This window comes from Odontomachus brunneus, unplaced genomic scaffold, assembly GCF_010583005.1.
Source record: "Odontomachus brunneus isolate Ranch 3 - 2012 unplaced genomic scaffold, Obru_v1 Obru_scaffold_045, whole genome shotgun sequence".
Lineage (NCBI taxonomy): Eukaryota > Metazoa > Arthropoda > Insecta > Hymenoptera > Formicidae > Odontomachus > Odontomachus brunneus.
Genome location: NW_022639495.1, coordinates 406,792 through 420,628, shown reverse-complemented (window position 1 = coordinate 420,628; position 13,837 = coordinate 406,792). Strand labels below are relative to the sequence as shown.

At 44.2% G+C, this 13,837-nt stretch overlaps 1 protein-coding gene across 2 annotated transcripts in view; it reads left to right on the top strand.

Moving 5' to 3' along the window:
* Positions 1–195: 195 nt before the first annotated feature.
* LOC116844737 (leucine-rich repeat-containing protein 15) overlaps positions 196–13,837 on the top strand; it is a 112,870-nt gene continuing 99,228 nt past the window's right edge. For both annotated transcript variants that reach the window (XM_032816696.1, XM_032816697.1), the window contains exon 1: positions 196–363. The gene's annotated coding sequence lies outside the window, so the exon portion shown is untranslated. The remainder of the gene's footprint in view (positions 364–13,837) is intronic.

Genomic DNA, 13,837 nt, shown 5'->3' with positions numbered 1-13,837 from the left:
GGGCGACGGGGTGAGGTGGCTGCTGGGACAGAAGCTCAGGTGTCCCGGTCGCTTGAAGGTGGGCCCGGGTTTTGCGTTCGCGAGCCGCGCGATGCCATCAAGGCGCGCAGGTGCGCCATGGTTGGCGTCGGCGTCGTCGGTGCCTTTCCGCCGCCCCCGCCGTCCCTACCGAGTACGCATCGCTTCAGGTACGCGCTACGCCACAGAGCGCGGCAGGAGCCCAAAGGATCGCGAGGTCCCATCGTTAGAGAGAGAGTCGGTTCTCCGCCGGGTCGTCCGCTGCTTGTCGCTCCGCTGACTTTGACATGAGCCTCGGTTCCCGCGCGTTCGTCAGCTAGGAAGGTGGACTCTCTGCGGAATCAGGTCAGTGAGAGATAGAGATGCGTCACGATCGTCACCGACAACGCCGCACGCGGTTGCCCGTCGCGATAGCGGTGTCCGTCTGTCTTTTTGTTTGTCCGTCTTTTCTCGTCCGATGTGGTCACGCGAATAACGTTCGGGCTAAGTGAGCAAATCGTTTCGCATCTGTTGGGATTGATCCAATTAGCCGAAGGACGAGTATCGATTATTATCCCTCGAGCAAGTTGGGATAAAGAGCAGCAGTGAACAAGTGAGCACCTTCCGTGAAGGAGAGAGGACGCGTTCCTCGGGATCGTTCGCGGGGAAAAGTGAAGTGAGAAACCGCGGGTGATGGGTTCGATCCGCACGAATTTCGCAGGAAGTTCGAGCGCGCAGCACTCGCGCAATGTTTGTTTGAAGGAGCCCTCGGCGTCCTGAGGAAGGCTCCTTCTCCTTTGCGCGCTTCTTGCCTCGAAGGTGCCTGCTTGTTCACAGGCAAGACGACGCGCGGAAGTTGGACACCTGTTAAACTATCGAGTTCTGAGCGAGAGCGGGTGAGTTGTTGGTGACGACGTTGAAGTTTCGTGCCACTATTGGGAGATTGGGTCGCTGTGATCTTGCGTAAACTCGATTAATCGGGCGCGAAGTTGACGGGTCGGGCAGCTGATTATTGTCCTTTCTTGCGGCCGCGTTAATACGAGCGTGGCTTTTTGAAATTGCACGAGTGACGTGACGCTCTCGATTGCTCATCGAGAAAATCGCCGTCGATCCACCGTTCCGTGAAAGGCGAATTGTGGAGATGTTAAAATATTCGCGCGACGCGTCCAGCCGCGTCAAAACCGTGTCCACGAAGCAACTTCATTTCCCTCGCGACGTTGAAATGAGAATACTTCGTTGCAGGTAACGGCGAAGTTCCGATGTGTAGTTACAATGATTCAAACTGCGCCGCGTCTGCCGCGCAAAATGGTAGCCGGGCATTACAGTTCATAGTTTTAATAACGACAATTTGAAATAACAACGACGACGTAGCAAGTTTGATTGCGGCTTGCAACGAGTTTTGTACGGCAGTCATCAAGCGGTTAGATGGGTTTGCTGTTACTTCAAAACCGCGCCCGAGTCGCGTGTCTGTCCAGGTCTGTGCCGCGGAATCAATAGGTAATTTCGCAAAATGCGTTACGTCTACTCGGAAGTCGGGCAACAAGAACGAAATTAGATAAAAAAAGATAAAGAAGAGACACGAGACGAGTTACAAAATTCGCGAAAACTTGCTTAAAAATGTTCAAAGTTAACGTGGTACGCAACGTACTGCGAGTTTCGCCATTAATACAGACAATCATTAAATGCGAAGCACTGTATCACGAATATTACTCTCAGTTAATTGAGCTCACGTGAGAGTGGCACGTGAGCACCTAGTAGGAGTATTGATAAACACGCAATCTTCCCTGCAGTTTCGTCGCGCAGAAATAAGTCTCGTCTGATTCGAAGGATCGTCCTTCCCGCATTACGAAATTGTGCACGCAGCAACAACTCTGTCGTTCGATGAATAAATCTGCAGTGGCGAACGCAAAATATAATTTTCTCTGAGTTGTCGCACACAGTAGTGCAGTTGTATAATATTTTGTTAATGCACAGCGAGCAAAAGCGCTTTCTGCACGCACCAACAATTCCTTCGACAATATTGTTCTTACCCATGCCCTCCGGAAGAGTTTGTATTTTTGAATCAACTTCTTATAAATATTCTATTCGGAGTTTATGATATAGTAATCTTCAGGGATCCGAGGGTTTCTTTACTCCTCCGGCGTCGTCTCTGTGAATTTTTCAAACCACTGTTGCGTCATGTATACATCGATCCGCGCGCGCCCTTCCCTTTCGCGTATTTTGCTTATTTTCGTGATGACATACAAAGTACGCAATGACTCTAACAAGATACTCGCCGACAAGCGTGTTTTATATTCCACTCGTGTAAAATCTAACATCTCTTTTAATTAAGCTAATTTGCAAGATGCAAAATAAATTCTCATTTTCACTGCCGTTTGTTCACGTCGCGTTGGAGGCAAATTAACGCTTATATAACTGTGGAAGCAAAAAAAAAAAAGAGAGATCACTCCTTCTTCCAAAGCGGCGCTTTCTGGGAAGAAATCTTACAATTAACGCGCAGCAAGATATATCTAGCTTTAATATCCAATAACGCCAGAGTGCATCTCAACGAATCGCGGATAGTCAATATGCGACGTTGGGAGTTGGACGATTGTCCATCAATTACCATGACGGGCGCTTCCTTTTAGGTCTTTCCACCTACCTCGGGCGATTGCACACGAGCATGAGCGCAATATCGATCGGCGGCCGCGATGTTCGTGTGAACGTACGACGTACGTCGGCCGGCTGGCCGAGGAAACAATTTCTATCGTATTGCGCGTAACAAGTGGCTCCGTTCGGGTCGTGGGACTTATCCCTGGGCCGGTCCTCCATTATCCCGAAATTCCCGTCGCTTGCTAACGGACAGCGTTGTGCCGACGATGAAGCTTTACCTCGCCGTCCATTATACGAACCGAGTCTCATTTGGTGACAATGGAAATGGTTTTGCCCGACAACAGCTGTTGCCGTTCTCGTTGCACCATATTGGATAAAGGAGCTTCATCAGGCTACAAGAGTGACGTGCGTGTACATGTTTGACAATGAAGTTCCGGGACTGATTTCGTATTGTGAAGTTAACCAACGTCAACGACCACCCAATTTAGGGTATAAACTTGGAAAAAAGTTGAGTTAGACCCAAAGTTCCCTCTTTCTCGTCTTTATTTTTCTTCAGTATAGGTAATTTGGGGAAGGAACACAAAAGAAGGGAGCAAACTTTAATTCTAACTTGATCACTCTAAGAGATGAACGTCGTAAGTTAGATGTATTTCAGTTGGGAGATTTAACGAGAAAATTCTTGTTTAAAAGCGCAATTCGCGGAGCATCTTTGCGCGACTCCGACATCCGGAGTAGTTTACCGTACCTGTAATTCCCCGCGCGCTCAATGTAACGGTCGCGCTTCCTTTCTCTCTCTCTCTCTCTCTCTCTCTCTCTCTCTCTCTCTCTCTCTATGTCGCTTTTCAACATCGAGTGAAACTTTGACGACACTTGTGCATTGGAGGCAGGTTGTCGTCCGCTCGGATGTACTTCACGAAGAAGCAACGTAATCGCGCGTTGTCGAGTGAAACGGACAAGCAGACGGTAGTTACGGAGAATCCCTTCGGACAGCCGATTCACCCATGACTAAGTCCTCAGAATTTGCAAGCGAGATCGACCAGTTACATAAATCGGGATATCGCGTCTTCACGAGGAAGGGCACGGATGAAAAGTACCAAGAACATCGCGAAACAAAGCGCAATAACAACATTAATCCGCCACGGATTGGCAAACGGATCGTAATTCCTCCTAACATCAGCGTAGCTAGGATTCCGATACATTTCGCGTGTGACGATGGTACACGTTCGCGATGCGATACTCGAAATTACGGAGTCGTAAATTTGGTAGTGTTCCCTGCGGATACCTTATTTGCTCGCACACACACGCGCGATATGTGCGCGCTCGAGGTCCGAAATTTCGGGCGATGCGCCACAGAGTAAGAGCAGGGTGTGTCCAATTCGACTACGCGTGTTGGTTCAGGGTTGTTTACGTAATCCCACGGGGATGATACAACACGGTTCCGCTCCCCATGAAACCCACCCCGCCAACTCTCTCCCTCTTTTATCAGAGTAATTTCCTTGGTGCGTCTTCGTGTGCGTTTCCTTCACGGTGCGCGTTTGCTCCCTTGCGTCGTGCCGGAATCCTTTCGTCAATTAATTTGAGAGGTTGCTCGCTCAACGTAGTAAGATTGCATCGTATGTTGCTGAGGGAAAAAGTCGATACGCTCTTTGAGTATGATGCGATACACTGAGAGAAAAAATTTTTTTCCTAATTTAACAAAATATCAGTACTCGCAACAAATGATATGGGACAGAAAAACTGTCCCTATAGTGGGAACAAATGATTTGTTACTTTCAATTTGCTGCTCTAAACAACATTTCTGTAATGGAGACGCAACTAACCTAAATGGACAAGAACAAATGTGATTGTTATTTCAGGCAACATGTGTATTTATTAAAATGACAAATGATGAGAAATGATTCGCAACAGTAACTGTTCGATTTGTTTGACGACAAACGATAAATTGTCTGATACACCGAGAAACTTTTCTCAGTGTAAAACAGTACCGACATGAGCGTTAATCCATATATGTCGGCCAGTTGATCATCAAAACGATGAACTTTACTGACAAACTGGACGCTCATAAATCAAATAAATAATTAATCGAATAAATAAATCATTTTCCGGTGAAAAGTAAATATTAATTTCTCGCGAAGAATTGTTTAAAATATGTAGATTCGATGCGCCCACACAATTTCGATTGCCCACACATCACGTTTCTTTGTGAAAATTCAATTTTTTGTAAGTGCGTAGAACGTTTTAATGCCAGAGTGACCAACGAAAAATGCCGCAAATATTACGTTACGAGCTTGAGAGTAAAGTGATAAAAGTCAACCGTGAGATACGTAAACACTCGACACGCAAACGTTCGAGATATCTTATTAATTAAATGGAGAATGAAAAGTCGAGGAGACCTTTTTTCTAGTTTCAACAAGCTTCTTCAAAGAAAAGTTTCCTCACTTTGAATGAGAAGATCCACAGAGTGAGTGCGTGTGTGTGCGAAAGGGAGAGTGGGAGGGGGAAGAGAAAGAATGAGAGAGGGGAGTAAAGTCAAGGTGATGCAAAAGAGGTGCAAAAGAGGTGCGAATCAACACGTTAGAATACGTAATTTTTTACGACACCGAGGTTACTACCACCGCGGTTATACATGAATGATAATTATGAAACAAAGTATTAAAAAGACTCGGAAAAGTGAAAACACGAGTCTATATTCTCGATTCACGTTTACTACTGCGCATGTGCGCTATTTCTTCCCCAACCATTTTTAATATCTCGCGTTACAGTCTCGTCGTTTATGCGAGGCCCATGGCACATAGGAAAATGTAAACAGTAAAACTTGAACAGTAAGTAAATTGACCAACCGTGGTAAATGATTTTTGTTACAGTCCAAGAATAATTGATTGTGATTGATTAATTTTCTTACTGTTCAAATCTTATTGTCCAAATAGAAAAAATTCCAGGAATAACTGTTCACTAGCCAGAAACTAAGCAAAAAAAAAAAATTAGAAATAAAGTCATAATTATCTCAATAATTAATGAATTTGCACATGGAAATATTCTATTATCTGAAATACGAATTTCACGTTATTTTAATATTGAATAAAATATATAATATTGTAAAATATATAATATTTTACAATGTAGAGAAAATCGAATGAGATGAAAATTGTTTGATAGAATTTTGTTTTTTTAGAAAAAAGTTTTTTTAAAAACTGATAAAAAACTGATTAGAAACTCTCGTTTTACTGTCTAGTTTTACTGTTTAGTTATTGACGAAGTAAATGTTGCTTAAACTGACCAAAAACTCGCCAATAATCAAAATGACTAGCCAGTTACTGGCTAGGAAGAGATTGTTCTTTCCACTTGGGTATTTGCATTTGTCTATGTGTTCTCCATCTAACTACGTAAACTGTCCCCATGCACAATATCGTAGACTCGTCGCTTGATAAAACCAGGAGGTCAGTCACGAATCTTTCCCCTGGTGTGAACTCGTGAAAAGTGAAAAATTTAAAAATACATGGAAGTATTTACTTTTAACAAGTCTACGTGTTTAGATTGGAGGAAAGGATTCGCCTCCAAGCGCTGCAAAATTATTCATTTCTCATGATTTCATAAGGGAAAGAATTACACGACTGCTTAGTAAAATCGAACTCACGTGAAGAGATTCGTGACTGACGTTCAGATATAAATCCGATCGTCTCTGTAGTTGCATCTTGAAATGTCAGCGGAATGGCCACGAGTTATGACGAGTCGATTCATCTCTTCGTTACACGTTGCTGTGTATAGTTGCAACTATAATCGCAAGCCTAAATTTTGCTTATCGTAAGATAACGCTATTTCTGATAGGGCGTATTAAGTGGCGGCGCGACGCCGTACGTTCAGGATCTCCGTATCTTTTCGTTCCAGAGAAAGAAAAATATCGCGAGCGCCGTTTGCTAGACCGGAACTCGAATCCGGGTCTTTCGCTTGCCGGGCGACTGCTCTAAACCACTGAGCTACCTGATGCTTCACGCTCACGACGCTCTCCTCTCCCTAGATAAAGATATATTCTTTATCGCGCCCTACGTAGCCGCGTATACATATTGCGCGGCGTATGGTAATATCACGTGTTATCGGCACGTGTAATCGCTACTCGTGCCCCGTCATAATGCCCGAGTCGTGCAACTCGACTACCGCGCAATTCGACTATCGCCTTTCACGCGAAGATTTGCGACGACTTGACCTGGAAATGCGCATCGCGTCTCCTTCTTCTCCTACCCTTCCTCCCTTACCTAGGACGTTTTGGAATTTATGATTGAAAATTTACGTCGTACACCTGATACGCACTTCACTCTCCACCGCTTGTAATCCCCGGAAACACGAAACGAGCAGATGCTCGTCAAATGTTACTCACACTTTTTCGTATTATTAACCTAGGTTATTACTCGTTTTCCTATGTGCACCGATATGCAAATAGGCTTTATTGTGCTCGCTTCCGACGCTATTAAGATAACGCGGGGGGCAAATGTGTAGAACGATGTAAGAGAGTGCGCGGCTCCTTGAAGGAACTCGATTATGTTATTCTTGGGGAATGAGGGAAATAGACTTGGTTGGCGGCGGGGGCGAGATCGATTCCTTTTTAAAAGGATGCGAAAACAGTGCGCATGCACTCACGCCGTATGTGTACACGCATCTATCCTCATTTACTTTATCTCGCTATCTCGCTCCTATGTTTATTCATACGGCATTTGTTTTCATTCCTGTGTGTCTGTGTTTTATGGTGTAATATATTTGGCCTTGTATCGCGGTTCGTGCAAATTTCTCCGCCTGCATTTGCAAATTAAATTTTAGACTTAATTTCAGATTCAATGCACGAAAATCTGACGAGGGGAAAATGCACCGCTGCGTGCTGCCGATAAGAATAAAGATCGGGCTTTGAATTTCGCGTGGTGTATGTGTGGCCACGAGGAGGACAGGTGTGACGCACCCATGGCCACTTGAATGGATAAATTCTTCACCAGGAAATTCAGCACTCATCGCATTTGTATTTATTATACTTTACGATGTGCGCGTTCTAAATTTGCATCTCGTTCAACATTAATGTTGAATTCCCGTTGCACAGTGTGAGAACTCGCGCACGTGTGCGTATGTACGTGTGTAGTAACTTGTCTCATCCCTTATTGGGAGTCGCGTCACGCCGTAATACACTTGCTGCACGTACGCATTTTCTTTTTTCCTTCTCGTGTAGAAACTCGTAAAGAGCGCAAGCCGAGACTGCCACAATGCCAAGTTCCGCAGGGTTTGTGCTGCGGCGAAAACGTATTGCACGCCGCTTCTCCACCTTCGCGGCCGCGGTACAAAGAGAAGGCTCGCGTTGTGTTTGCGAACACATTATTCGCACGCTGTTTTACTCGCTCTCGCGGCTTTTGGAGTATTTCCTCCACTTTACGCTTCAAAACGGCATGGCGTTTTCTTAACGTTCGCTTCAAAAAGCGCTTCGCGCTTTTATAGTCGGCTCTCTCGTGCGACTGGCTTCAGAATCTCGGGGAAACGTTATTTTTCAGCACCGGAAAAGTTGCGAGCAGTAAAATGATTTACAACGCGGTTCGCGACATTCTCGCTCTGGCAAAACCAGCCGAGCCGGAAGCAAAATTATGGATTTTATCGGTCGATAAAAATGGTGGAAACCGACAAGCTCGATTTGCTCGCGGAATTTTTTGACAGGATCCGAGAGATGTATCTTTCCGAACATGTTCGCGCCACGTATTTCGAAGTATAAGAAGGCGGAAAATGTGGAAGTTGAATTGCAGTCACGGTGCATACTCGGGGCGTTTCCGCCACTCGACGCCGCCAAAGTACCGAAGTAACGTCCGGAAAAAAAGTTGATTAAGATTTCGAAAGACTCTCAGAAGATTACAAGAAGCCGGCTAATTTAGAAGTATAAGGATTATTAAGTTCGGAAAATCTCCACGGGCCAATTAGGGTTCATTCTATTAGTTTCACGACTGCGCCATCGGGAGCGGAAGACTTTAAGACGCGTGTCCGGGTAAGATTCGCCGGAAAACGGTAGGAACAAGGCTCTACTGGTTACCGGCAGTTTTTCCCGCCGTGCGCGCGCGCTCGTGGTGGATTTCCCTTACGTGCGGCGGGATTACTCTCTTGAGATGTCTTAACTAACTTTCAGTCGCGCCATGCAACGGCGCCATGTCTACGGCCTCGAGAAACACCAAGCCTAACTTCGACGTCATTTCGCATAACGCCACCCGCGAGGATCACGCAGACGACAAGTGGCGATTCGCGGCCGTATTTTTGTCGCGTGTCGCCGCGCGCGGCGCTCTTGATTAAAACGCGTCCCCGATCGATCGCGCCTCACTTGCTATTATCTTTGCATCCGCAAAGCCAACGACGACGTCGTTCGTTAATCCGGCTGCTCGTTTTAAGGCAAAAACCCCGCTGTCGATACGCTGATCTCTCCTCTTTTCTTCTTGTTTTTCGTCTCAAACCCCAATATTGCCGCCGCCACCGTTATTTCATTACAACATGTCGTTGGCAGCGAGATTATTCCCGGCTCCTCGAGATACGCAGCACGATCTCTTGCCCTTCGCGAGGAATAACAATCGCCGTTTTCATTCGGTCGATTTGCACCCTTCCACGTGGTGGATAACGAATAACGTCGTGCTCGATGCATGTCATTTACAAGTCGTAGCTCGTGTTTCTAGGAGATATCTTCTGTAAAGCGGTATGTGAGGAGAAGAATAATAGAGAAGAGAGAAGAATACGGAAAAGTCAAGTACATTCCTAGGTTTCTTATATCGTTCGTGGGAAATGCACCGGATATATTGTTACAATACATTATTTAAATATTGACGCTAAATAATTTCAGCAAATTTATCTTTGAACAATGAAAATCGCTCGTATGTTCCGCCAAAGTTCCCTCTTCGTGTTATAAGCCTTGTTTTACCCGCGCGTTGCCTCTAAAAACTTTCAATAAAAAGTGAACAACACGTGGTTCATATCGCGTGGAAAATCGTACAGGATATACATTTTCAAAGAATATTTTTTACGCTATGTTAAATCTCCGAGCAAAAAGCTTGAAATTGCCGGCAAAGGGGAAATGGACTCGGGCCATTATTTTTGCAGGTGAAAACATTTCATTCTTTGGTGGGTTACAACTGTGCCACCATTCGCCACCCAGCTGGCCGCGTTTCAGCTGGGTCTCAGCGTTTCAGCAGTTTGATCACACTCGCCGAAACGTCGAGACAATCGCGCGAAAGTTCGCGCACGTTCATTTTTAATACGCGAAGAACATCCGAGGATGTGCGGAAATAAACATGCGATCCTCTAAGTGACTACAAAGATAAAAGTCTAACGGGGTCAATGGCTAATATGTGTTGTGGAAATTCTTCCCGCGTTCTTTCTCGAGCGACTCGAGCCACTGAAATTTTCAGCAGAGAGAAGCCGCTCGTACGCAGTTTTCGTCGGTCTTCGTTGGCCTTTCGTCGCTAAAAGTTTTAGAAGCGCGGAAACAAGGCGCAGAAAGGGACACCTGTCGGGATACACTTTCCCATAATTTCGGATACCCTGAACATGGCCGCCCGATCGTACATGTTCGATGTGCGACCGTCGATCCGCGCACAGTATAACCGTCAGTCCGCTGTTCGCAAACTTTATCGTCGCGTGGAATAAATCGGGTCTGATATTTTAATGCGCTTTCGAAATAGCGGAAGCGCGAAATGTCGGAGTTCGGCCGACCGTTTCTTTACCTGAAAATTCACGCTTTATAGAGCCATTAAGCGCAGAAGATATCCGAAAACTTGCATCGCCAGCATAACACCCCCATGTGCGTGACTCTATATAATACGGACGGGGAAGTGGAAGATATGAAAAGGAAGGGAGTTGCTGAGAGAGGTGCTGGGGAGGGAAGGAGGGGGAGAAAGATTTTATTATACCTAGGGGGCAATGTCCGTCGGGGCGAGATAATATACATACATGTAAGTACCAACTATACTGCCGGAAAATTTACATGAGCCCGTGCGAACGTGTCAAAGCTTGATTAATGCGAGCGCTTAGTTGCACGTGTAGATTAGAGATCAGATTATCGCGCTGGCCAGATAAATAATTTATAAGTAGACATGTGAGGGGGGCGAATAAATACGCAAATTACGATGTATTCCCGAATCGAAAATTTAATTCTCTATTTCCAATATGATTTTCCTAACATTTGTATATTCTAAAGGGTCAGTGTATATTCAACTCTCTGAGTGCACACATCTTGCCAGAGGCACCAAGGACACACAGATGCAAATTTGCATCAAAGAATTTTTACCAACTTATAACTCGGTTCTGTGCGACTTCATCAATTTCAATTTATTTTTTAATATACAAAAGGAAGATCAGAAATTTGACGATAATGGCATAAAAACCGACAAGGAAGTAATAAAGGGATGAAAAATTTATTTACATTTATTTGCATTCTAAGTAGATCACTTTTTAAGGAAATTAATTGTACAAATTTGTACAAATTTGTACTACAATGCAAAGGGTTAATACACATGAAAATTAAAGTTCTATTTAACGCCTCTAAATGGCAGAAAACGTATAGAATGCCACTTGTAGTTTCTAAAGAGAACTTTTCGCAAAGCTAGAAGGTTACATTAGATAGAAACATAAAAAAGTTGATACAAAATTCAGAGTATCAAAATAGATGTTAAATGCGATACTGAAGCCAAAAGAAAATAAAAATTTTGATTCAGGTTATTCAAGCATAAAACAGAAATAGATGAAAAACACAAAGAACAATGTCAGATAATGTTCGACTGAGACGTGGTATAGTACCTCGGTTGTGGCTAATCGACGCCACGAATGCGGAGCACGTGGCAGTAATGATTCATTTGACTATAATGACGTTGTTAAGTTTATCGCGGATGATGGATTTACGGCAAACTTCTTCCGATGCAGGAAACATCGCGACGTCGCTCACATTGCGCGTTCATATTATATGCGTGTACATGTGCACACGTGTGTGCATTGCGGCATCACCTGGCATGGAAAATTGCGTTTGTCGGAAGAAATTGCTGCGAACGTAATGCGTACTAACTCGCCCGCGAGACGAGTCCGCATAATTCAGCACGAAGAACGAAGGGTGATATTGCTTTTCCTTCGCGGAACGTGTTCCCTTTGACCTCGCGATACACATTGACAGACAGAACGATAATAAGGTTTCTACGTGCAAATTATTCGCAGGTAGCGAAGAAAAAGTATTTTGCTAAACAATAACTGATTTTGCTGAACTTTATTAACAGGGTCGCGAATCTCGGTCAAGAGAAAAATAGGTTCCAACTGGTTGACAGTACCGTGTCAGGCGTTAACTTAACACGACGCCACGGTCTGTTACGAATAGATGGCATTCATTAGAGTGAGACGCATCACGCTGAAAATAAATTGGACCTTTTTGTCTCTCGCGCAAAACGAGAGACAGACGAATGCCATGTAGATATCGCGCGGTGATTATAGCTTCAATTAATCCGAAGTAGTTTTCATGTTCCGTTTTCGGCCCAAACGTACCTATCCGAGTTGGTGATTTCTCTTTCCCTTATGTACAACTACGCTTGCAACGTTATCCTGTCGATTCGATAAAGAAATCATGAATTCGACTATATATCTATGAATTAACGAAACAGCCATATCACGATTTTTTTACGCGCGTGCAATCGTAATCTCGCGAGCGGAACGCAACACGGAAAACTTATGTTACTTATATTACTAACTTATATTACTCTCGCAATATTCTCGATCGGATCTGAAGATTCGGAGGTCGGTAAAGGGGAAATGAGATTAATTCTCAATACTGCCTGAATTTTGACGTCTGAAAATAAAAGAATTAAAATAAAGTATTGTCTAGGGACGCATGCATTATTTATGTCCCGTCGGCAAACAGCTGACGTCGCGGTGATATATTACGTAAAATGCATTTTTGCGATCGTCGTGTCCGCGAAAAAACAAGCAGATTGAAACGTTCCGTTTTACGCGAGAAATCTCTTCACAAGGCGTGCAACGCGCGTGCTCCTTTAACCTTTTCACACTTGACAATGATCGCAATGCAACCTTTGCTGCAACAATATCGGGTATTGATTACTGGCAGGTTTTTTTATAACTTTCAGAAAACTTCACCTCGTATCTTCTAACGCGATGGATCCTTGAACGGTCTTAAAATACAACGGCTGGTTATTTAAATACGCGGGAAAAATTACATCTCTCTCTTTCTCTCTTACTCACTCACTCACTCCCACTCACTCTCTCACCCTCTCTCTCTCTCTCTCTCTCTCTCTCTCTCTCTTTCTCTCTCTTTGAGGCAGCCGACGTGTCGTTACGCACACCTACTAATCTATTTGCTAATTTAATTGGACTTCTCTTGCCGAGGAAGACGAGTTTACTAAGCTGCGGTTAGCGCAGCGCATGTAATACTATACTTTCTTTAATCCAGCCGTAACTTCGTCTACGCACCGACTTCTGAACTTATTTAAACTTTCGCCGTTCGCCTCGCCCATTTTTCGTTAAAAACACATCAATCGCGGTCGTTAATAGCGCAGCATCTTAATAAGATGCCAACTTTCCTATCGCGTCGTACACGTAACTTTCTGCAGTTTTACTTGGGATATTGGCGCTTTGCATTTGCCGCTCGTGAATTTTGCTCGCTTCGGGCATAATTCATAGGGGCGCCCGATCCGCCCGAATCTGTAATCTCTTTTACCGGATAACGCATTCATGTAATGTAATCGCTGAATTGGTACAATGCAGTTTTACAAACGATGCTGTCAATTCAAATGCAATGCCGAAAGTTTTATCGTATTAATCAGCGCTTAACGCCGACATCCAACCGCGATTTTATTCCAAAAGCTTGCGAAATGCGCTGCGTGGTATATATATTTAAAGTAATTTTCAAACGCATGAATTAGCGTCACAACCCGCAATCTTCTTGAATTATTGCATAAAAAAGTATAAGAATGCGCGACAAATACAAAAGATACTAATATTACAAATTTATATTTTCTTGCAATATATACTATATACTATTCAAAGTAACCGAATTCTTCCTTCAAATGTCTGTATATCTATCTGTATTCTATGTCTGTATATCTATCTGTATTCTATGTCTGTATATCGCCTATGTATCTGTGTGTGTGTGTGTGTGTGTGCGCGCGTGTGCGTGCGTGCGTGAGAGAGAGAGAGAGAGAGAGAGAGAGAGAGAGAGAGAGAGAGAGAGAGAGAGAGAGAGTGAGAGAGAGAGAGA